At 38.8% G+C, this 25,944-nt stretch overlaps 1 protein-coding gene and 1 long non-coding RNA gene across 6 annotated transcripts in view; one reads left to right on the forward strand and one right to left on the reverse strand.

The window, feature by feature from the left end:
* Nucleotides 1-5,077: 5,077 nt before the first annotated feature.
* LOC125694617 (uncharacterized) lies at nt 5,078-12,814 on the reverse strand. Of its 3 annotated transcripts, none has more exons than XR_007377626.1 (3): nt 12,466-12,814; nt 8,083-11,254; nt 5,078-6,024 (listed from the first exon to the last, which is right to left on the reverse strand). It is a non-coding gene; the product is annotated as an uncharacterized LOC125694617 (long non-coding RNA). The 3 variants fall into 3 exon arrangements; XR_007377625.1 differs by having other exon boundaries at nt 6,402-11,254; XR_007377628.1 differs by lacking the exon at nt 5,078-6,024 and having other exon boundaries at nt 6,036-9,471; nt 11,121-11,254; nt 12,466-12,812.
* The window catches only part of SLC16A7 (solute carrier family 16 member 7), an 84,340-nt gene continuing 70,642 nt past the window's right edge, over nt 12,247-25,944 (forward strand). The window contains exon 1 of one of the 3 annotated variants that reach the window (XM_048947914.1): nt 12,247-12,451. The gene's annotated coding sequence lies outside the window, so the exon portion shown is untranslated. Of the gene's footprint in view, nt 12,452-13,859; nt 13,993-25,288; nt 25,581-25,944 lie in introns of those variants that run through there. The other 2 variants (XM_048947965.1, XM_048947934.1) reach the window with 2 other exon arrangements.

A 25,944-nucleotide genomic window follows, 5' to 3' on the forward strand; every position in this document is an offset into this window, starting at 1 on the left:
CTAATCAAACACTTTTCTCTGAAGAAGCAAAACCAATCACACAGTCATATGTACATAATAGAACATGAGTGTTCATTTATAAATAATAAATCAGTTTCATTGTGCATACTGAATACAAATTACCATAATTTTTACATCTTTCCTTTAAAACTTCTCATTGAGAAATAAACAGGAATTGACTTCATTATGTATACGTAGGTCACTCTGAAAGCAATGCATCTTATTTATTTCCATGGAAACTAAAACAAATACAGAAAACACAATAACACTATTTGAGAGAGCAAACTCTCAGCTACAAAACACTATTTTTCAAGACAGTCACCACCATCAGCTCTGCATTTTTGCCAGTGATAAGCAAGAATCTGCATGCCACGCTCATGAAAGCATGCACCAGTACAGATGAGTCAATGCCACTGTTGCCACTGCTGAAATGCACCACTCATCACCACATTGTACTCACAGTAACTGTTTGGTCTCCATAAATTTTCAGCAAGCATCAATGAATGGCAATGGGTGCAATTTCTTTTCCACGTGGAGGAATACAATAACACATTTTTGTTTCCACATTTCCACATCAGATTCCATTGTGTCAGACTGCCCCTCTGCTGCCATCTGTCACATGACAACAACATGTAGTGGGATATTAGTGGGAAGGTTCAACTTCTACTGCCATACCACCAACATCTGGCTTTGACATTACTTTCAGGGCAGCCCTCAAATATATGTTCGTTTTGTTATCCTTTGAAAGCCATGCCTTATTGTATTTGGCCATTTAAAATGATAAGTAGCAACAGAAGACTGGTAGTTATGTGTTTGTTTGTCTTTATGAATACTAAATTTCCTTTTCTCATTATGAGAACTGTTAGAACCGATTACTGATAACCAACGAGACAAATTTCCTTTTGTATAAAAATTATCTAAGACTAGTTTACCTCACAAAACAATCAGACCTATGTATCTGGTGAAGGCTGTAAGAAACAGAATCTACAATTTTCATGTATGGGAGGAAAAACAAACAAACAAACAAATAAAACACCAAACACCAACATTTTCTTTCACAGAATAATATAGCTGATTATCAAATATTTCTACCTGTTCTAAGTCTGAATACACTTGACAAAGAGGTGTTACATGCAGGAGAAAAATATCTGCTTTATGAATATCACAGAATAGCTGCCAAATATGTGCACGTTTACAGTAGCTGCATTTCTGGTCTGGGTTCACTAGCCATATCTTTGGACTTGTTAATGCATGAAGCACTCTTTCTTCTGCAGAGTTTTATGTAGTTGAAAGGAGTAGATTCACTGGTCCTCATACAAAACACAAGCGCAGCAAAATTTTGCTGTTTTTCCCATTTCTATAGGTGATTACTGCCAAATTATTCTATTCAAAGCTGACTCAAATAGTAGTCAAAACAGAAAAGATAAAAGTAGCAACCTGCAGTTAAAGTATAGTTAAGAGACAAAGAAAAGTTTAAAGTATTTTTTAAGGGAGTTTGTTGATAGGCAGGTAGTAAAAGAATTAAGTTTTTATTACTACATCTAAAGAAAAATCAGGGAAGACAATACAATGCGTCTTCTTAGTCCTTGCCATTGTTAAATGTTGAAGACTAAAGCAGAAAAAGCTTTTCACATGGAAATTCATAAGTTATTACCAGTGGTTGTTTTTTTTGTTTGTTTGTTTGTTTTTATTCTCTTCAGCTTAACTAACACACTCAATGCAGAACTATCAGCAAAAATTGGAGGCTTGTGCTAAGTTGTTGCACTAAAGGATAAACAGAGTGGATCAAACAAACTATTGATCAGTCAAAAAATAGTTAAGAGTGGTATGATAAATCTGTTATGGGTGCACTGATCAAATTTTCTCTGAAAAATGATGGCAAGATGCAAAGACGGGAAAAGTTAGGATGGAAGCCATTTCACTTTAAATATTTAAACTGCAAATGTTCATATCTGTACAAACACTCTGAGCCGTCTTTGCAGTCAGTGGAAACAAATGGGCAGTTCCAGAACACAAATAACCTCTTATACTCAACTCAGTCATTTAGACCTTTCCAGTGAAAGTAACTGTGTCCTTGAGGTACTTGTTTCTACCACTCACAATAAGGATATCCTATAATATTAGCTCAGATGTAGCTGTTACATTACAAAAGTTCTCTTATTAATCTCCAATAAAATAACTGACATCCAAAACATGCCTGGTAAGTGTGTCCCTCTGCAATTGAATCTTTTAATGTGTAGTTTGGGATCCTGCTTACCGTTTGTGTGACCTTCCTACAAGCCATTTGGAGGGGACTGCATTATCTCACTGTATCTGTCACTGCAACTGATCCATGTTTCATAGATAAAGGATTGCAACAGTGGCTTGCGATCACAGATGACAGGTCATGTTATGCATTCTTTTGCCTTTGGGCAAGATCAAGTATATTTTCTATGAGGTATATCAAAATACATTTTTACGTGAAACTTGTTAAATGGTTTTGTGAATTATTATTGAGAAAAAATATCCATATTAGATAACCAACGTCTATGCTGTTCAGCTGCCTCAGGGCGGTGAATAGGTAGGCCCTTGAGGATAAAAATCCTGACAAAGCTGTATTCAAAACCCTTGGCCACGTTAACTACAGTAATTGTAAAGTGTTCCTACATTCCATTTTATGGCCATGCCAATTTTATAGAAAGCCTATATCTATTGTTCCAGTGATTTGTATGGAACAGAAATATCTGTAGATCTGTCTAGCTAATGTGCAGGCTAATGGGAGCTACGGGGTAATAGTCTGACCTTAACTCACTGATTTCTTTCAAAGATTCAGCTCTCTGTGCATCCTATTAATCTACTAATGAGTCGAACTAGTTCTGAAGTACACAGGCACCACTTCCAGACTTGTTAGAATTTGTTTGTCTCTCCCTGGTTTTCATCAATGTCAAAGTACTATCCACAGAATCAAGCTATTCTATTTTAAGAAGTACTCTGAGAAAGGATGCCCTTATCAGGAAAGGCTTTTTGAATTTGATAGGAGAAAAAAAAAAAGCATAGTATATAATACACAATTTAAATCTGAATGAGAAATAGTTTTATTTACATTAGTACACGTTAAAAAAAAAAGTGTGTCTGTTTCATATCTGATACAAGAGTTCCATAGCATATTTTCATAATGGAAAATTGAAAAGGCTTACAAGAGTCCTGAATATCCGTGGCTAATATAAAATACAGAGTATGTCCTACAGAGAACTCTGTGCACAAAAAACTATACACTTCAAGAAGAGGTCTTTTTCTACTGCACTACTTAGTTTGAGCTATTTAATTGCCTATTTTTCAGATGGCTTTTGTGTTAGGTTCTGCAACTACTTTCATTAATATGCCTTATAAATAAGATAAGCAGTGTAGCCTTTTCAAGCCTTCAGGAGTTGGGTATAGCTTGTAGATCATATCTTCAAATGTAGTGAAAGAAACTGGGGCTTTATGTGCTGTTTTGTTCAAAGAACAATTGAAGTACGCAAAATACAGTGTGCTATTGTGAAGAATGGGCTAATTTTGAAATTAAAAATGATATCTCTAGGCTCAAAGATCTTAATTTCTAGCCTAAAAAAGAATAGCTTGGATCATCTTTGCATAACTGAGATGTGTGTGTGAAACCATGCCCTTTTTTAATGACTCAGTACATAAAATACTGATGATTGAAGATTATTTATTATATACCTAGCATAAAATATTTTCAGATCTAAATATGTCCCAAAAGGTAATATTTTTTAATACTTTGGTTATTTTAAAAGTTGTACAAGAGCATCCAAGGACTTTGCTTCCAACTAGCTGCTGTAATTCTGGTCAGAGTATAAAAGGTTCCTACAAGGCTTGTTTGTTCTGTATTAGAGCAGCTAGTGTCAGAGATTTAAGTCCTCCTCCTTTTGGCTTCATCTTCATCTGTTCAGGAACACTGGCTGGCTGCCACTGCTCTGCAGCTGTCTAGGCTATGTCTCCATAGCTGTCCTGGGTCAGTAGCTACCCTATGTAACCTTAGTCCTACGATAAATTGGATTGTGTCCTTTGCAATTGCTTTCCATTTTTATTTGATGGTTGGATTCAAACCTGTTCCATGGTGTATTAGCTGCTGATCCTTCAGATCAGTCTGACATTCTGAAGAAAATGAGTTGGAGGTGCTATACAAAGTAAAAATCTTTAGACTAAGAGAAAAATAATTTCCCTTCCCTGATATATACAATCACTAACAAGGAAAATAAAATCTCTGTTTACAAGAAAGTGTTTTATTCACATGGAACAGGTAAGAAAGGCACTCAGACACAAAATTCAGAGCAATTTCTGCATCAATGCAGTCTTTCAGTATCACATAGTAACAACTCAAATAATCCTGTTAATATCTTAATGTACCTTAACTAAACAGCCCCAAAAATGAAGAGCTGACATTACACTGATAAACAGTGATACAAGCATGCTGATGTTTACCAAAGACTGCCTTTATATCGTGTACTCAGTTTACAGTATTCTGTCATGCAATTTGCACAAACTACAGCAAATGAAAAAAAAAAAAAAAGATAATTTTGTGAAATCCCAACTTAACTCAGAGAAAGAAAAAAATAAGAGAGATATTCTTATTGCTTTTCTCAGAAATTTAACGATTACAGAGGAGTATCTTTTCCAATTTCTGGAAGCATCAAGAAGCAAAATATGTAAAATGCTGAACATGTGAGATACAAAATTAGCAGCCTATCTTATATGATGTCATATTTTTTCAATGTCTGTTCAATTAGCACAAATCCCAGATCACTCTGAAATACATACAAGGCAGTTCATTAGCTGATGAGGTCCTGACTTGGCTCCGTGGATTTTATTAACACTATTGTCTAGAACAGAAGTTTATATATACAGCTTACACTAGAGCACTTCCATACAGATGCCTAGAGATGTCTTAATCTTCATTGGAGTCTCTTCCTACACCACTAAAAACTGCTGAATTCATGTTGTTTGATGGGAAGTGGCTACTGCAAGATATCATAATTTCATATCCCAAGATGTGTATTACTGGCAATGAGAAAAGGACTGACAGTAAAATGGTAATATGAAAAAATAATTTATTACTGATTTTGTGACATAGCAATGCAATCCCAAGATAACAGAAAATATCTCAGTCTCATGACCCATTGGAAAAATAAATTTCTATAAATTATAAGTTCTTATACAGGATTGTCTACTGTAGCTCTACACAGGAATGACAGAAACTACCTGGAGACAATAAATTGCACAACTACATTTTTGATGTAATCGGTAAAGAATAAAATACAAGATATGTTGAGGAGTTTTATTTCTGAACCACGCAAAAACACTCATCAAAACATAATATTTACTGTTAGGTTTTACACACTCTGGTAAAATGCAGCTCTCCCAGAGGAGAGCTGCAAAATAAAGCTTAATTTTACCAAGACATAAAGACAATAACTAAAAGCTCTTCACGCATGTTTTTGAACATATAGTCCAATGCTTTCAACGCAATGAAGGAAAGTATGGAAAATTAATTGCACAGTCAATAGGTTCTGATTTTTCATGTTAGCTTGAGAAAAGTGTTATATTTCTACAGACCAACCTATTGATATTATTTAGGGTAATATTCAGACTGTGGTAGCGGCCAGTGTTAAAACATCTACCTGACAGGATGATTCAGACTTCTTCCTTTAGATATCCCAGCCATCACACAGTCAGTGGGTTAAATGCCTCAAAGAGGAAATAAAGAATATCTAAGTGGGATGCCTTTCATTTTCCACTGGCAGGACAGCAAGTGTCTCTGGGTACACTACACCATGGTGTTTGTTTGAACAGTTAGTTCATGTACCTATGCAGAACAGGCATCTTCATCTCTTCATCTTCAGAGCACTGAATTCACTTTTGACCACCACAGGCTAATGAGGGATGACCCTTTTTATGCACAATTAGGGAATATGAACAGGAGACTCTAAGACTTTCCTCTATTTATATCTCCTACAGAGATGGCTCCACCTCGGATAGCTGCATAGTCTGTCAAAAAAAAAAAAAAAAAAAAAAGGCAATTTTTCCTCTTCAATCTGGATCATAGCACAGAGAAAGATTGAAGCATTAGACTTGTAAGTTTTGAAAGTTCATCATTATATTATTTCATTTACATTATTATTTTAGCAGCCATTGAGTGAGATAAAAAATGACAAAGTATTCTAAGCAATCACCACTTAGAGCTGAAATTTACAGAAGCACACAATTAATTCATGTTCAGCAGAAGAACACATTAAAATAGTGCACTAAAAACATGCAATTTGGTTAGTTTTTAAGGCCACAAATTATTTACGTAATCAGCACATTTAAATTTTGGTAATGGGTTGTGAAAGTATGTTGCATTCCTAAAGAAAATTAGAACTTACTTTAATATTGGTAGCTAGCACTCTGGAAACATTTGATGAATTTGACTTGTTTTTTGGTCTTTCATTGTAAATGTATGGAATGATTTCTAGTTTCTGTGGTACAAACAAGTTTTATTTAAGCATCTTTTTAAGCAAACTGAGCAAATCTTCTTTCTTTCCCTCCTCCCTCTCCTCCTGCCCTTTTTTTTTTTCTGGTTCTGATCCATTGACATCAGCTACCTTATGCAGTCCACATGAAAGAGTTAACTAACTCAAGAAATCATAGAATCATAGAATCACATGAAAGATGTCAAGAAATCATCAAGAAATATGCCAGTTGAATAACTTCAGTATTTATTTGGTAGAAAGATGTCCTTTCTATTCTACATTCTTTCTATTCTATATTCTATTACACAGAATTTCTATTCTGTGGCTTCTTTGGCAAATCAATATATCCTGATGTTATCTCCCTCTGTTGTTCTACAGAATCACAGAAAACAGTAAGAAGAGTTATCAAATGGTATCATTTTCCTTGTGTGTTCATGCAAGATTTCACTTCTTAACAAGTAAGAACTTGGGAATTGTAAGAGTGCTTTACAGTGAAAGATGTTTTGTCTGTTTTAATAAATGTCTACTAAAAGTATCATATTTCCTCTGTACTCAGCACTGATGAGGCTACACTTTGAGTGCTGTTTTCAGTTTTGGACCTCCCACTACAAGAAAGACATTGAGGCTCTGGAGTATGCCCAGAGAAGGACAACAAAGCTGTGAAAGATCTGGAGCATAAGTTTTATCAGAAGCAGCTGAAGGATCTGGAATTGTTCAGTCTGGAGAAGAGGAGGCTCAGGAGTGACCTTATCACTCTCTACAGCTACCTGAAAGGAGGTTGTGATGAGGTCCCACTAGTGATAGGACTAGATAGGATGGCCTCAAGTTGTGTCAGATTGGATATTAATAAAAATGTCTTCTCTGAAAGAGTGGTCAGGCACTGGAAAGAACTGTCCAGGGAGCTGGTGAAGTTACTGCCCCTGGAGATGTTCAAGAACCATTTAAACGTTGTACTGAGAGACGTGGTTATTGGGTAAATATTGGTGATAGGTGGATGGTTGGACTGGGTGATCTTTGAAGTGTTTTCCAACCTTGGTGTCTGTATGACTCCTTTCTTTCTCTCTCTTCTCTGTGCTTGTATTAGGATAAGCATAATGGTAGAAAAAGTATTTCTAGATGACAAGAAATTACAAAAAAAAAGAAATCATATGCTCCACAGAAGACTATGATAGACATAACAGGAACATTATGTAATGATTGCACTGGCAGTATAGACAACAGCAAGTAGAATAAGTAGCTTCCTAGTCTAGCAACTGTAATTTAACAGAGGGTCATGGTGCCCCTAGGATTGCGGTCAGCTTTTTTCAGCTGCAGGAGCCTTCTTCACTTCCCTGTGATAGTGATTTATGTAACTGAATATGTCAAACTGTGTTTCCAACAACATTTTGAACACTACAAGAGACCTGACAAGCACGAGCAGTAAACTGCAGCTGTATTTTCAGCAGTATTACACACAGTAGTGATCTGGGAGTTGAGTTCATCAGTGACCTACCTAAGTTGTTACCTCCCCTCTAGAAGAGTGGTTTATTATCTCTCCCAGGTTTCCAGATTGCTTTTCTATTATCTATTTATCTTCTATACTTCTAGTGACTACCTGTTTCAGCTGATAACTGCCAGCTGCCTCAAATTCTTTGTGATGCCTGATAAAGATCTCTCACGGCTGAGTCTATTGCTGTTGTTACAATGTGCTGTGTTCTCTATCCCCAGGAGCTGTAAAAGAAAAGAATTTTATTGGGCATTGAATAGATGTGTTTGATGCTTATAAAGAAAACTGATCTCAGCAGAAAGATGTACTTTGGCTATATTTTATCATTAGAATTCTGCAATATCTAATTCTAGTCGAATTTTTCACACATACACAAAATGAAGTGCATCTATCTGTTTCACAGTAGCATAGCAAAACTAGGATTCACATAGCAAAACTAGGATTAAAATTTTATGTTAGTGGATGGGCTTTCTGTGTTCATGAGTGAGGATGCAATGGGACGCAGGCTGACAATGACTAGTGGTTGATATAAAGCTTACAGAAGGTGGCTGAGGTGAATTACCAATATGGTTTTAATGACTACGCTGAGTATTTGCTGGAAATGAGCACAAGAGCCATGCCAGCTTGCCCATGCATGAAAGCAGTTTGAACAGTGTGTGCATGGAACAAAAATCAGTTAGAAAAAGCATGTAATCATCATGTAATCATACAAACACTAGTGACACCAAGAACGGTGACACTAAGACCCTTTAGGTCTGGACTGTGATTAGAAGACATAACTGGTGAGATAGCAGAGGAAACTAAAATTTTGCATTCAAATGAAACTGCAGGACAAGTGGTAATGGGGGTAAATAGGCTAATCCAGTAGAAGACTTACCCAAATGATTATTTGATAGATTCACATAGATAATATCAAGTATTCAATATCAGCAGCATTAATTTTTTTCTTTCTCCAGAGAAAAATATTTCTTAAAAACAAATTCCAATAAAATCACTAAAAGGATCTCAAGTTGTTATGAATTCAGAGGGGAGAGTACATAAGATGCAGTCTCCCAAAGTCTATCTCACTGTCAAATGGATGTGGAATGAATAACCAAATATGTAACTTCTTTTCACATACACAATACGTAGGTAATTTTACTTTATTTTTTCAAATAGATCACTGAAACATACACAGACAACATCACCCTCCACACATAGACAAACACACGTGTATACAGTGCTTGGAACCTTTGCTAGCTTCTTGAAATTCACACTTGAATTATTAATCACTATCACTAATACATTTTTAATTCTTACCCTTAGAGTGTGGTTGTGAACATTCTTACTTTGAATAATGGGCTGCCTACACAGAAGGTTCTCAGAGGCTGGAAGGGTGTAGGACAGTGACAGAGCTTTTTTTTATCTACATCAGGGACCTTACTCACTTCAGAGCCCTCCTGTAGCACTCAGAGGGGAGCACTTGCTTTAAAAACTTGGTGCCAGTGAAAACAGGAGCTGCATAAAAAATAAAATCATACTTCAACCTTTAGTCTAAGGGCAAACTGCAGCTTTTTGTCACATTAAGCAGGACACTGAGCTGTATCCAAACTTGTGCAGGCTGTGGGCCAGAATCACACACTGCTTTAATTGCAGTTAACTTGTGTTCAGTCTCTGCCTCAGACTACAGAAATGTGATCAAGCGTACAGCAACAATAGGTCAATTAAGATGCACGGACCTTTCCTAGAGAGGCTGCTCCAAAAAGAGGCATGCAAACTGCTTGGGGCACATACATATATATGGAATATGGGTAGTATTCTGTAACAGTAAATATTCTAATGTTTTCTACTATTTCTATATAGACATGTCAATGTGTAAATACTCATTATATATACATAGAATACATCCATTTTCACTGTGTTATATATCATACTACATAATGTGTACTAGTGCACTAGTACAGCAAATATAATCTGTGATTTAAACATATCACTGTGTAAAATTTATTGTCCAAAACATATATTGCATACATTTATGCATAAAGAAAACCTATACTTACATTTATACAGCTATGTATTCATAAAAATTAAGACAAACTAGAGGAAATAGAACTATAAAGTGAAAAAACATCACCATTCATTTTCATGCATTTCCAGTTCCATTTGAAAACCACTTTTTTGACATCCTGCAAAGCTGTATGTGAAGTGGATACTTCATTGAAAAAGATAATGTATCCATGTTTTTCTGCATTTTACACATACTATATGAGGTCCTCTATGGCCTACAATTTTCTTCAGGGCACACAAGGTGTTTCAATACAGAAGACAGCTTACCACTAACACAGTGCCAAGTTTAAAATTTGTATTTCAGCAATAGCAGCCCAGAAGATCCTAATTTAAACACCTGAGGTCTTGTAGTTGTGGGCCTGCCTGGAAGGGACCATGAGTTTGAGCATGGCATTTGTACCAAAGTCTTTGTATACCCAGGACTTATATCCTTGCTTGTATACCCAGGAGTTACTGCTTCGTGTAGCGGGCCTCTCTCAAGTGTTTTTTTGTTTTGTTTTTTTTTTTGTCTCTCAAAGCCTGTAGTATGACCTGATGCCAGAATAGACCCTGTGATCATGGGTATTCTGGGCACAGTTTCCATCATACACTTGCTCAAGAGATGACTGACACTGCTACCTGCATTAATGCAGCTGTGAGTTTCATGAACTGCACTGGCAGTCACTGTGGATGTTTATTCCCAAAAATGACCCGGGACATAGGCAAGTAACTCAATTATTCTGAGCTTATATGTCGCCACAAAAATGGCTCCAAATTGTTTGTTTCAGAAATGAAAGCATTTTCTGTGTTACTCAGTGAACTACTTACTGCTCCTTAAACAACTGTTGTGCCAGGATCTGCCCAGGAAAGGCAAGCTGGCTGCTTTACAAGCATGTGATAAATTACTCCCTCCTTCTGAAGCTAAAGAACTTCCAGTGGAAACTGATGATAGACATATTTTAACAATAATATCTTAGAGAAAGAAGGAATTATAAGATAGGCTGTTACGCTGCTGAGTCTCTCTTCTTATTTAATATAAATTTTAAACAGAAAAAAAATCTCGCATAAAATCAAGCAGAGCAAATAAGTAGTTGTAACAAAGAAACCTGATTGCTATGCACCTGTGCTTCAAGATGTCCTCTGTGCCTGAATTCTTTGATGCATAGTAGATATTACCGCTGCAGCCTTTTCTGGGGTGTCCTGCTCCTTTCCAGAGTATTTTTGAAAGGCCATTGTTCATTTTGGCTGATGCCAGCTAAGGGATAAAAACACTATTAGCAGGAGATAGACAAGCCTATCAAGTCCCTTTATTGATCAACAGCAGCTCAACAAGCTGAATATTCTCAACTAAAACCCAACTTCTCATATCTGTAAAGATCTATCCCCAGTTCTTAAAATGCCTGTGAAGGTCCTGTTTGTAAAGCTCGTACCAAAGAATCTGCATGCATTAAAGTTATAAAAATAATAAAAATCACATGGTAGTCACAATTACTTTTTGTACATATTTTGCAACATGATGTCAGCAACTGTAACTACTTTTTTTTCAGATTACTTAAAATGTTGCATATGACATGAAATGTTACCCATGAGAATAGGCATTTATGGTAAAGGGTTTAATTATGTGATTATGTTCCATGTTCCATCATTCTCCCCATAGGATTTTAGCCTCAAGGACAGAATTTTGGGATAATTTAATGGCTGTTCTATAAATATATTCATGGCATGTATACAAAACAGTTCCTGATTTTTTCTGGGAAGTGTGGAGGTAGGGAAAAGGGAGAGAGATCCACGACTTTAATCAAGAACTCATTCCTCACGGCCAGATTTGCTGTTTGAGAAGGTGATGTTCTCCCGTTCTGCACACAAAGATCGCTGTCATTTTTTCTTGACATAAGCTTGGCGTGCCTTGCCGTAACCTCTGTGTGGAACGGCCATCGAGTGCAAACAGCCACATGATGCGAAACACTCGGCGCCCCGTGTCCCGCTGAGGAGGACAGAGGGGTGGGACGGAAGGGCGGACGGACACGACCCGTCCTGGCAGAGCCGAGGTGAGGAGCGTGACACCCCACGAGCGCGGGGCCGGGCGGGGGCCGGGCGCTGCCTTTCTCGCTGGCTCGTCGTCTCCGGGCCGGGCGCCGCGCCCCCGCCGGCCCCGCGGAGCCGGGTTGGGCAACCCGGGAGGCGTCTCCTCCGCAGCCCCCGCCCCGCCGCGCCGGTGCTGAAGCGCCTCGGCCGTTCCCCCGCAGCACCCCCGGGACAGCGGCGCCCCGTCGGCCCCGCAGCAGCACCCGGGCCTCCCTCCCCGCCGCCCAGCCCGGGCTGTCCTGCCACGGCTCTGCTGCCGAGGCTGCCTCATGGGGAATAAATAAATTCATAGCCCCGCTCACCCCCGCGGCAGCGAGAGAAGCCGGCGGCGGCCGCGGGATTAGATCCAGCCCGAGCTAGAGACCAGGTAACGTAACCTACCCGCCAGGAGGGAGGAGGAGGAGCAGCGAGGCCGCTGAGGTCGCCCCCATCGGGGAGGGCTCCGGGGGACGGAGACGGGGCTGCCGCAGCCGGGGCGCGCCGGCGTCCCCCCCACCCTCCAGCCCCGTTCGCTGCGGGCGGGAGCGCTGCTGCTCCCGCGCTGTGCGCGCCGCAGTGTCAGTCACACACACGCACACGAGCCGCCACCCACGCAGGGATGGACGGACGGATGGATGGATGGACGGACGGACGGACGCCGCCCCTCGCGGGCGTTGCCCACTGGTCCCGAAGCAGCCGCTGCAGGGAGGCGCCGCACGCCTCGCCGTGCCCATGCGGCCGCCGGGCGCTGACAGCGGGCGGGGAGGCGGGTGGCGGGGCCGAGCCGAGGCCGCATCCCGGGGCGTTGCCGCACCTCCCGTTGCCGCCAGGGCCGCCTCCGCCTCGGGGCAGCTCCGCCGGGAGACGTGGGCGGGAGGCGCGGCAGCGAGGCTGGAGCAGCGTGTCTGACTGGGCGTCACTTGGCGGCTGCGGCCCCGAGGGGAGCGGTGACGTCACAGCTGTGCTGGGGGTGATCTCGGGGAGGGGTCCGCTGGGACCCTGCGCTGTGGCTCTGCCTGGCGTGGGCCGGGCCGCTCCGAACTCGGCGGCGCTGGTTCATCATCTCCGAACATCGCTGGCTTTGCTTAGAGGCTCTGCGCCCAGCTCTCCCCGTGACTGGTACCAGAGCCGGGAGAACGCTCCTCCAGCGTTATTTTTATACGACCTCTGCTCGCACAATGGGGACACAGCGTCCTTGAAATCTCTCTTGAGTGGGGCATTGATAACCTTGTCCTGAGAGAAAAGGGTTTCTCTGTGCCCACGCAGATCTCTGTGCTCTGGCACTGTGGTTGTTGAAGTGACCCCTACAAGACACTGGAGGTGGGACACGGCCCTAACACAGACCTTTTCATATTCTGGAGACCAGAGTGTGCTCTGGTGCTCCTGGGAGGGCCGGTGATCTCTTCATCCCGCAGGCACACCACACTTACGCAGGCACACCGCTGCTTTTCAGATCAGAGGAGAATAAGAAAACTAAACAGAAAAATAATGTTTCGAGAGAGCTTTTTTTTTTTTTTTTTTTTTTTTTTTTTTTTCCTCTCAGATGCCAGCCTGAACTGTTAAGCAAAGAAGAAATCTTACTAAGATTATTCTTCCTTTCCCCTCAAACAGCTTTCAGTAAACTGAGGGATGTGGATGCCTTGTGAAGGCATCCATTCCCGATTCTGTGGTCTCTATAATAACCACTCGTGTCACCATAGTGACATCCACCTGTGTCTCCAGTTACATATCAAATAGCAATGAAAGACATGCTTGCAGCTTCCCTTGCAGGAATGGAGCCATAAACTTAACTGCACACCAATTGAGACAGTGAAATATTGCCTTGACTCTCCCTAGATGAACCATGATATGAAAGGTGGTCTTCAATGCTGAGGGGGTAGACTGATATTTAAAGGAAACAGGAAACTGAGAAGTAGTTCAATGAAAGTGGTAAGGCTTTTATTTGTATATATTAAATTTGTGAATAACATGCTTGAATGATTCCCTTCTTACTTTTAAAGACAGCTCTCTCCCCTTTTCTTCCATGATTACTGACTTTGGATATCATACTTGAGAATGAGTGCTGAATATCTTCCACATAAAACGAAGACAAGAAATTATATTTCAAAAGTTTCTATAATGTGTGCACTTAATTATGGAACCATAACTTCACGTATCTGAATAGCTCAGCTAACTTAGTTTGGAACACAGTCCTTCTAATGTAAGTGACCTAAGAGCAAAACAACTCTGAAGAAGGCAAATACTGGTAGATTTTTGTGTGTATGTGTGAGTGGTTTCAGATAATTTCACTTCATTTTTTTTAATATGATGGAGACATGGGATAGCCTAAGTCTCAAATGGTCTCTACATGGGAAGTCTTCATGGATTGTAGAAAATGAATTTTCCACATTTTGTGCATAGGAAGACTCTTTGAAAGATCTAGTGATATAGCTTGTCTGAAGAGGTACTTCTCATGTAAATTGATGAAGGAATAGTAGATACAAACTTCTGGGGAGACTCTGAAATATTTTAAAGGGAAATATCAGAGCAACAATTATATGGTTTAACATTGTGACTCTGCAGCTACAGTAAGGATAGGTTGAATTTTTTTTCAGCAATTTTCAGTGTAAATGAATAGGCCACAAATAGTGCAAAAAACCCATCCAGTCTTTAACAATTCCATCTAATAATAAATTCCATCTAATTCCACCTGTCACTTCTCAGTGGTGTGTATTGGATTTGGACTCACTCAGATCTTGTTATTGCAAAATCCTCATTGTAGAATCAGGGTTCTAGATCTCTCTGCTTAGGAGATCCTATGGGGAGATTTGAAGATGCTGTTACTTACAGACATAGAAGTTAAGGCAGAGTGAAGAGCAGTCTTTGAATTACAAGCTGATTTGTTTAAAAAATGTTATTCTTTCATTACTTTTCTTCCTTGGATTTTGTTCAGTATTTTCTACATTTTTACTATTTCTTTGTGTATATATACTTATGTTTCTGGTACCCATTGGTTTTCTGTTCTGTCATTTTAGGAAAAAAAATCCAGTTTAGTATCCTTTCTTTCTTAAGTAATTTTTCTTGTCCTCTTTTTATGACAAGCAGGTGGCTTTGCTTGCACTATCTCCTGGTTATTCTTTAAGGAAGGAGACTACAGCTCACCTGATTTTTCTCCTATTGCAACATCACAGGATATTTGTGAAGAGTTGAATTTGTCTTGAGTATATTTCTGCTTTAGCAAAGATGGTGTCTGAATGAAATTCCGAGTTGATTCTATGCCTAACTCTCTTTGCTAGAGTTAATGCTGTCCATTTTCTAATGTGTGAATCAAGACAAGAAAAATGGTCTTTGTCTATGCTAATTATCTGTGCTGTTAAATTATTTTTTTTGTTGTTGTTTCAAGGTGGGTGTGATTATGAAAATATAATTCTCTTTTGATTTGTATTTAATAAAATGTTAGGTCATATCCATTAATAATTGATAGTGAATGTTAGTTCCTATATCTGTTCAGATAATAATATATATAATGTGCTAATGCTTGCACAGCACCAAGGAGAATATTACATAGGAAAATAGGATTTCATTCGTCAAGTGTTTTATGTATCAAGCAAATGTGAGAAACAGGCTGTGTTTCACATATGCATCCCAGTCCAAACCTGCATTCTTTGGCATGTATGTTTTTATGAGCCATTGTGCCAACTTTTGTAGTTTTATTGTGAACCTTGGAACATTCAAGCAATAGTAGCTGAGATGTAGGAGTTAAGGGTATGATATCCTGTGACTTGAGAAATATAGGCTAACTGCTTAGCTTTACATTCTATCATGTATTTCCACTATTTCTTACAGCTGTTGTTCTTAAACGATCAAAACAAGCTTTTACTGAAGAAGAAATCTGTAGCTCACTGGTCACAGTGTCTGGCAAACTAGAAAGAGTCTGTTTTTTTTTTCCCTTGCAATCTCTTGAGTTTTAATTTATAATATTTATGTCTGGAGGAGGGGTAGTCACAAAATTGCAGGGGTTGAAAGGGACCTAAAGAGATCATACAGTCCAATCCCCCTGCTAAAGCAGGTAATTTCCAATAGGGCACACAGGTAGGTGTTTAGATGGGTCTTGAACATCTCTGTAGAAAGAGACTCCACAACCTCTCTGGGCAACCTGTTCCATGCTCCATCACCCTTATCATAAAGAAACCTCTTTATGGTAAGGGTGATGGAGCACATCACCCTTACCATAAAGAAACCTCTTTATGGTAAGGGTGATGGAGCATGGAACAGGTTGCCACATGTTGGGATGGAACTTCCTATCCTTGTATTATCTTTACACACCACTGAGAAGAGCTTGGCCATTTGCCTCCCACCCCCCTTTAGAACATTTCCTTATGATCAGCTCCTTTTATTGACTATATTTTTGAATTTTGTTTATAAAGTGATGTTAGCTGGTTCCTTTATTTGTTATCATCAAGTTCAAGCCACCACTTACCTCCTATAATTTTTTTTTTATTTTCAGGGCATGGTGTTTTCCTGTCTTGTTTTGCATGAGAAGCAATTGCTGAAAAAGTGAATAAGTATTATCAAAAGGATATTGACGTAACTAGGGCAATTGAAAAAGGTCCTGGTCAAGGTGATGATCTATGTGGGAACATTCAGAAAGCATATGCTACACAGAAAACTGTTCAGACCATGTCCTATATGAATGGCTTTTGTTATCTTTATATTTTTAAGAAGTTCTTTAGAGTAGCTTATCTTCACTCAGCTGTTAGAAGCCTCCTGCTAGTCCTTGAGGCATGTTGCTCCCATCAGATGGCCTCTGTGGTAGCAAACTGTTGGCAGCGCTCCCAATTTTGGCACACAGGGTTAATGAATATAAAACAAAGACTTGTAATTGTGTTCAAAGTGCATTTGACATCAAAGAAATTTTACCATTTGCAGTCACTACAGTGATGGTAGTGATAATACAACGATGACTGTTGCCTTTTGCATGAGGTGCATGCAAGAGATTAGTAAAGTCAGTCCCAAAGCAGTGCTACATAATTTCTAAGTATGGAAGTAATTTTATTTTCAAAGAAATAGAAGCTTTAATGCACATTTTAGCATTCATTCTCAACAACATGCTTGCAAATATAAGAAGTTATCCATCGTTTAGGCACACTTGCAGTCTATCGTACAAGCAAAAATGAGACAATAAAAGATAAAATTTCAAATTGTTCCACTATTAACTTCAGGTTTATACTTCTCATTGCTCAATTTCTTCCAAATTGAAGAAATATTGGAAACAAATGTGTACACTACTAGAAGTGTACAGTACTAGAAGAAACAAGCCAAAAAAAATTTACCACTGCTGTAAAAAAAAAAAAAAATGCCAAATGCATAATTTAATTTTTTTTTAAACAAAATCAGTTCCTACTGTAATCTATTTGATTAGTATTGCAGGTGGAAAAAATACCTATGCTTTTAAAGTTAATTGCATTAGATCTTTTCCTTTACATCAGGAATGAAGTCTTTTGTGGCTTTTTTTTTTTTTTTTTTTAATTAACTGCAATAATTACATACATAATTACATACATTTGGCAGTGAGGGTTACAGTTTTTGAAATAACATAGGACTACTCAAACAACCAGCTATAACGGCATGACTTCTTAGACATTGCTGCTTTTCTCTGCATTGACTTACAGAAATTGAAAGCCTTAAAATAAGGGGTATCTAAATGTTTTGTGATACTACTGAATTAAAATGCCATTGGAGTTGCAGATACCTAATTGGGTTCCTATAGTTTGCATTCTTAATATGGCCCGTGGGACAAGTTTCAAACAGAAAGAAAAAAAGAAACCTTAATGATGCAAGTAAGCTGCTCTTGGGCATGTAGGTGTCTGATTTTTTAAAATTGGAATTGTATGTGTTAAATTCCTGGATGATTTTTGATAAGTAAGTTCTCCATTGAAGAACTCATTTTCTAGACTGCTTTTGGAAGCTGTGCCACCAAGAAGAAGTCACGTAAGAGAAAATTATGATCTGCTTGAGGGTAGGCAAGCTCTATGGACAGATCTGGCTAGAGGGCTGTGCCCATTGGGTAACAGTTAATAGAGTTAAGTCCAGCTGGCGGCCTGTTACAAGTGGTGTCCCACAGGGGTGGGTACTGCGGCCCATGTTGTTTAATATCTTTATTGATGACCTAATCAAGGGGATTAAATGTACCCTCAGTAAGTTTGCAGATGACACCAAGTTGGGAGGTAGTGTCAATCTGCCTGAGGGTAGGATGGCCCTTCACTGGGATCTAGATAAGTTGGATCACTGGGTTGAGGTGAATGGGATGAGGTTCAACAAGACCAAGTGCTGGGTCCTGCACTTTGGTCACAATAACCTCATGCAGCGTTATAGGCTTGGGGAAGAGTGGCTGAATCTGAATGACCGTGAAGAGGAAAGGGACCTGGGGGTGTTGGTTGATGCTTGGCTGAACATGAGCTAACAGTGTGCCCAGACAGCCAAGAGGGCCAATGCCATCCTGGCCTGCATTAGAAATAGTGTGGCCAGCAGGAGCAGGAAGGTAATCTTCCCTCTGTACTCTGCTCTGGTGAGGCCACACCTTAAGTACTGTGTTTAGTTTTGAGCCCTTCACTGCAAGCATGACACTGAAGCCCTATAGCATGGCAAGAGAAGGGCACTGTAGTCTTATGAGGAGCAGCTAAGGGAGCTGGGATTGTTGAGTCTGGAGAAGAGAAGGCTCAGAGGGGACCTTATCAATCTATAACTCCCTGAAAGGAGGTTGTGGCAAGGTGGGGATGAGCCTCTTCTCCCGGGTAACAGCAATGGGGTGAGAGGCAATGGCCTCCAGTTGCACCAGGGGATGTTCAGGCTGGATATTAGGAGAAATTTCTTCTCAGTAAGTGGTCAGGTGCTGGAACTGCCTGTGCTGTCCAGAGAAGTGGTTGAGTCACCAGCCCTGGAGGTATTCAAGAAATACTTAAACGTGGCACTGAGTGACATAATTTAGTGGGCATGCTGGTGGTGGGTTGACAGTTGGCCTAGATAATCTCTGTGGTCTTTGTCAACCTTAAGGATTCTATGAAGCTATAAATAGGAGTGCATTTGGATCTGAATCTGTGTGCTTGACCTTTGTTCTCAGCAATGTCTTCTGCTGATGTTAGAAATGGAGACTGGGGAGATATAAACTACCAGCTGGAACTTAAGGGTCAGGTAGAAGTGTGTCTGGGACAGAGACTGAAACTAGCTGAGCAAGAGGTGTGCATCAGGGAGCAAGTGGAGAGAACAGGTCCTCACCAACAGGAAAATCGATGTCATAAGCTGAAGAAGACAGTGGGCCTATCAGCCAATTACCAATGTATTCTTTGTAATAATTTCTATGTAGTATTAAACTAAGGACTTCCTTTCTGTCCTGAGGAATTTATAGTATCTTTGCTCACTGTGTCACACAGGGCACCTAACTCTTAGTCTTCCATTATGCATACTCTCTTCCACTCTCAACTGCTACTAAAGGTGAATAAGGGGACTCAGTAGCCCATGAAGTCACAACACCAGGTTTTGGAAAAAAATGATAAAAACTTGCCTATTTTGAGACCTCTGGGTTGTATATTTGGGGAAAATGAGAAAAGAATATGCCATAATAGTCAGTAATGACAAAGCATGAACCATATATTGAAGCATAGACACATAAAGGCTTTATTCTCATGTTTTTCTGATGTAGTTATCCAAAAGGAGATGTTTTAATGTTATTATACTGGATATATGAGTGCTTTATTTCAATTTAGGTTAATTCTTTATTCATACATAACAACATTGCAGCGGCCATAAATGGTCTCTTTTGGTTTTAGCTCTATTAGAACAGTGAAAGAGGTTTATAAGTGAAGTTAGTGAATGTAAGGTCCAACGTCTCATATAAGGCTGAGAAATCAGGGAAGGACATTTAAAACTGACATCTGAACACCCTGTGGTGTTTTCTGTCAATTATGTTCAGAGATGCACTCAAAGAATATGACAGTACTGCTAATTGGCATTTCTGTTTCTGTGACTCCAGTTCTGTATTTCATCTCCATACCCTCGTGTAATTCCACTGGCTTGCTCTTAGTTTACATACATTAAGGGCTGAGTACACTCTTTTGATTGCTTTCAAAGACTTTTGAATCACTGTCTTTGACTTGCCTGATTAGTTTAAATGAAAATTATTTCTCTTAATCATTATCAAAATGATTTCTGTTTTGAAACAAATACTCTCATGTGTCCTTCTATGTACTTTATTTCCCCTCAGTTCTTTCCATGAGAGCATTTTCCACCTTTATTAGAACAGGGGGAGATATCGAGGTAAATATTCTGCTCTGCTCATCTTACCGGTATGCTGTATTTTCCGTGCTAAAACTGGAAACTGTTATACATCCTCACTTGTTAAGATAGCTTCTATGTAGAGTAGATGATGCTCCTCCATAGTAATCAGTATGTATGTTACCTTTAGACTTGCAAGTGTTTACATTCTTTACCCTTAGTGTTTTATCTATCTATCTATCTATCTATCTATCTATCTATCTATCTATCTATCTATCTATCTATTTACTATTTCTGCTTTTCAGATCTCAGGGGAAAGGAAAATATGTAGCATTAGAAGAATGATAAACTGAAGAGGTGAAAAGAGATTAGAAGTGCAAGAGATGTCATTATTTTGAGGGATTTCACAAAGGCTAATGCCTTCAAGCCACCAGAAGCAGAATAATGGATCGTATTTTCACAGTAGTTTTTAGTTGTCTTTAGATTTTTATTTATTTAGTTAGTTAGTTCTGAGAAAGTGGTAGAAAGAGTGTTGACTTTAGCTTTTATTACATCTGTGTGCTAACTGTACGCCTTAACAACATTTTTGTTGTTGATGAATTGTGTTATCTGATCACAAAATGTTATACTTTTCTATAACAGAATTTCTTCCAAACATGATGCTTATAAAATAATAAATACCAAATATTTTATGAGGAAAACTAACCATTAAATAATACAATTCTCAAACCTTAGTACTACAGTCTAGAAAGTAAAAGTTAGACGTTGAATCTTACAGTCATTGTTTAGCCCGTGGTTGACAATATCTTGAGTTCCAGAAGTAGTTTTCAAAAAGACATGTTCAGAACCATTTAACTTAACATTACACTTAGCGCTTTAATCTATTAAATATTATACCTTTTGGATTTCCTTGAGTAAATATAGTCTGTGACTTCAAGAGAGGAAGACATGGACTCTGCAGTATAGATTAGTTCCAGAAGTTGCTCCCCACTTACTGATTGTACAGCAGTGTGAACTCATCCTTCAGTGCTTTCTTGCAAAGTTCATCTAGACATGCATAGATGAATTCCTCTCACTTGGATCATTAAAAAGGCACTTTGACATAAGAAATGAATATGTCATGTGTACATTTCCACGTTTGGTACTGTCCAAATGCATAAGGATGTGTTGATTCACCTATAGCTTTCCAACTTAGAATTATTTTTGTGATTAAAAAAAAAAAAAGATAAATTGTTTCCACCATTCTGTTTAATAGTAAAGCTGATTGTTTCATGCAACCTGCAAAAATACTTTCATGTGTGATCAGATATAAAGGCCTGTTCTTTCCACAACTAATACAAGTTCTTTTTCTGACTCTGACAGCATAAATAGCTGATAATGTAACAAGACATTCTTTCTTAACTAGGTAATCAGCTTGCACTTCTAGATGTATTTAAGTATTGCTGAAATGGCTGTATATTGAAAATAATGATTTTAATCCTGTTCTTGCTCATTAATGTGTTTCAGCTGCAACACTATTTTTTTTTTTTTTCTTACACCAATTTCCTGAAAAAAATAGCAGAATTAGTTGATATGTGCAAGTTTATTTTTAAAGTATTACATGGAAATTGCTAGTCTAGTAAAATAAAATTCTCAAAGAATACTGAACAATACTTTTCATTGAGGACAGAAAATATATCTTCAGCCCTAATAAGTTAGTTAAGGATTTTTTTTCCTTTTTTTTTTTTTTTTTTTTTTTTTTTTCATTTACCAGCTTTATCTCAGGTGAAGAAATACTTGAGTTTAAATCCTACTTCTCAATCAATCCTCTCATCTAACCAACAATCTTACAGGATAAAATCAGAAATTACAACATTAATCTGAACAGCATATAAGTGCATTGAACTACAGATACAGAGGTTTTATAAGCAGAGAATCTCGCGTCTTGATGTAGTCTCAAAAAGCATCTTCTTGTTTTTCATAGAGGCTACTGAATCTATGTAAGTCAGGAGTTGATAGTTTTCTAATAGAAATAATGTTGCATATATACAAATAGCAGTTGATAGGAAAAAATTGGAAGAAATATGCAGCATGCTGTATACCAGGAGATGAATGAACAACATAGGAAAGCACTGAAAAAAGAGATGTGAATACAGTTGCTTGAAGTTTCAGGATGCTTGGGTGTTTCGATAAAGTTTAGAACCTATATTGATCCACTGCAAGTGTCAAATATACAGAGGAAAGTGTTTTCCTTAAGATTTTTTTGGTTTCTTTGGAACATTTCTATGACCAGGTTTATAGGAGGAATAGTATATACTTATGGATAGAAAAGGAAGACTATTTCTTACAAGAGCAGTGTGAGAGATGGTATGGGGGTGAAGGAGGGGAACTTGCACGCTGGCAGTACCAGAGAGTGAGGAGGTGTAGATTCCGGACCCAGTAAGAATGCAAAAGGATTGAATACTTTAAGACGTTTTACTGCCATTACTTCGCCTTAGCCCACAAACTGCCAGAACAGAACAGATGATCTTTTAGATAGTAAATTTAGCCTCCTAAAGACTGAAGAACTTCAGTAATGAAGGAAATTTTTATTTATCCTACCAAAGCAGAGCAGGTTCTGTTTTTCAGTGCAAAGTGGCTAGTGTTACTTCATGTGTTCTCACTGCTCCAAAGGGGAGGTTGAACTGTTTGGTGCGTCTCTGCTGGGTTCATTAATTTTATGTTTGTTTCTGTTACCCCAGTTGAGAGGAGAATGGTTTGCATTTATGTTACTAAAAGGCTGGACCTGAATTATTTAACCAAACCCCACAGAGCACAGAACCTTTTATATTAGGTCAAACTCGTGCTCCCAGGGTCATTTTTATCTGCCCCTCTGACCTTGCCAGAGGGAATCGTTGTTTGTTTCTTCGCATGGTAGACAATTTTATCTGAGTCTTGCTAAGGAGAAATGGGCTACCTACTTTCTACTGCAGAAGAAAATCAAGAGAAACTGTTCTCTTTCTTTAGTCCAAAAGAGAAAAAAGCTTATGTAGGACTTCTATTTTTTTTTTTTTTTTTTGTCTTGGAGATTGTTGCAGATACTTCAAATAGGGGTAGAAGACTGGTGACAGTAATGAGAAGATGCAAAGTTTTGAAAGTAGAGAAAGGGAGGAATGGTGTAATCCATTATAACCTGCTATAATTCATTAGGCTGCTAGATTTTCACTCTCTGGCAGTCCAGAAATTTGTCGACAAACTCATTTGCTGTCCTGCTCTTAAGGAAAGCCATTGTAGCCCAGGATACCTAAAAAAGCTCCATGCCTCAAAGGGAAGGGATGAACAGTACTGTCAGAGCACTGGCTTTAATTTAAACTCTAAAATGCAGCAGTATAAATAGAGACCAGATTGAGCGTGGTTGTGAACCAGGGTTGACTTTTGAGAGGCTGTGCTAAGTTTACCATCTTTAAAAAAGACAAAACAGCTGCTGTAGATCCACAGCAAACTAGTACAGTGATTTGAATCTTATACCTGTGGAAGTTAAAGCTGTTAAATTTCTCTCGAATAGACATACTCAAGGTGGCTGATTAGTTGAGAGAGGAAAAAAACTGAAAGAGAAAAAAAGTGAACTGTGAGGGAAAGGTGCTGCTGAAGTGGCATTCAGGCCAGCTGGGAGCTGCATAAAATTTGTATCTCTCTTGAGGTATCTGTTGGCAGGATTTGTGTGGATTTTTGCCCATAAAAATAAACCGGCTTTATGTTGGTAGAAACTGCAGCCAAGAGTTATCCCTTGGGGGTGAATGCTTCTGCCAGAACAGCTGCCCCTCTAGGCAAAGGAGAAAGATATTACACTACACCCCTTAATCACTACAGGGTATGTCTCCTTGTCTTTAAAGAAAATTATTTCATCACTTTCTGGATATTTTTGTCACTGTGCTTGTGTATTGAAGTACTGTGTACCCAAGCACAACTGTCATGTTGCCACTTTAATCTATGCCTGCACTTATTGCTTATTTGTTTTAAATGCTTCCCTTAATCATTTGATGAAATGGATGAAAACCAAGTGAAATTCCAACAAAGATAACACGTTTAAAGTTTTGTGTGTTTAAATCATAACCTAAAAGCTGGAGACTTTCTTACAGGCAGGAAACAAACATTTTTTGCTTAGCATAGCTATGAAACGACAGATATTTAATACATTAAGACTAAGAGTTACAGGAGACTTTCAGAAGACTGACGCCATTAGATACCAGAAAAGGTAGCAGTACCACTCCATCGAAGCTCGTTTTCCTTTTCCCTTATATTTTGCAATGTCCTCACAGCATCCTGTCTCCTCTGGAGAACACCCTTTCTTTTCTAAAACTCACTGAGTTTCATGCACACACACTTATTTCTACAGAATTGATCTCACAGACGTGATCTGATATGACTACAGAAATGTATTTTTTTACTTGTCTGCAAACACAGAAATTCATGAAAGAGAAATGAAGGAATTTGGTATCAGAATTAAAATTGACCTAAGTAAAACAGAAAATTTGCAGGCATATATTAGTGATTTGAGCATATTTTGTCCCTCATGAGCTACAGTTTTTTTTTTTTTTTTTTTTTTAACCAAGGAAGTTAGCCACTAGGTTCATATGACTTTCTTTAAGGCATTAAGTTATATTCAGATAACCACAGCCGCTACTTCTGCCTTCATAGAGTTACAGTCATCTGTAGCTATAATAATAATTTTAAAGATAATAATTCTTTTGTGTGTGATGGTTCATACAGCAAAATGTAAGATAATGAGGAAGACTGAGGAAGACTGAGGTGCTGGAGAAGCATGAAACATCACTCCTGTGGCAAACAAGCCTCAGATCAGCTGTGAGGTTTTTCCTTACCTTGGACTTTGTATCCTGGTGTGTGCTTGAACTGTTTGAGCTGTAACAGTGAGAGGGTAAGCTTGGCAGCCTTGGAGGCTGGTGGATTAGGGAGGCAGAGTGGACATAGGGCTATCAGCAAGGGGCAGGCAGGCACTGCTGGGAAGGGCTGGTAGACTAGTGGGAAGCATGTGTTTTTGCAGCACTGCCACTGCAGTCAGTGCCAAATTACAGGTAGCAAGAAGGAAACTACTGATATTTTTCTTTAGCCTGAGTTTTGCAGCTTGTGCACAGGCACTCACAGTCGTCTGTGCTTGCTGCGGCTTGTAAGTCACCAGTGTGTCTGGCTCATTCTGAAGGATGGTGAACAAGAGGGAAACATTACTGCTGCCTCTTTCCCATCGCTCACCTTGGAGGCAGATAGAAAATCTTAATGCCCAAGGACATCAGGTCAGTCTCTTCTTACTGTTGTCTCTTTATGATTCCTTGTGTTATTTTCCTTTGAGTCCTTAATGTTAGCCACTGCCAACGAGTGCCTACAGGAGAATCAAACAAGAGCCAGCCCCAAAGGTTGCAAGTTCACACAGTGTTAGGCAATGTGATGTGCAATATAACTTTCATATTTGCATGTTCTTCATACCTAACACACTGAAACTTGTTTTTAATAGGCACTGTCATGCCTTATGACATGTCTTATTACTCAAGCTCTTGCGTATATGCAGTTATCTAAGCCAACATTATCATTCAGGCCTGAATGATAATGCCTTTTACATAATTCACGGAAAAAAATTTTAAATGAATATTATACTTTTTT

Source organism: Lagopus muta, chromosome 1 (genome assembly GCF_023343835.1).
Source record: "Lagopus muta isolate bLagMut1 chromosome 1, bLagMut1 primary, whole genome shotgun sequence".
NCBI classification, from domain to species: Eukaryota; Metazoa; Chordata; class Aves; order Galliformes; family Phasianidae; genus Lagopus; species Lagopus muta.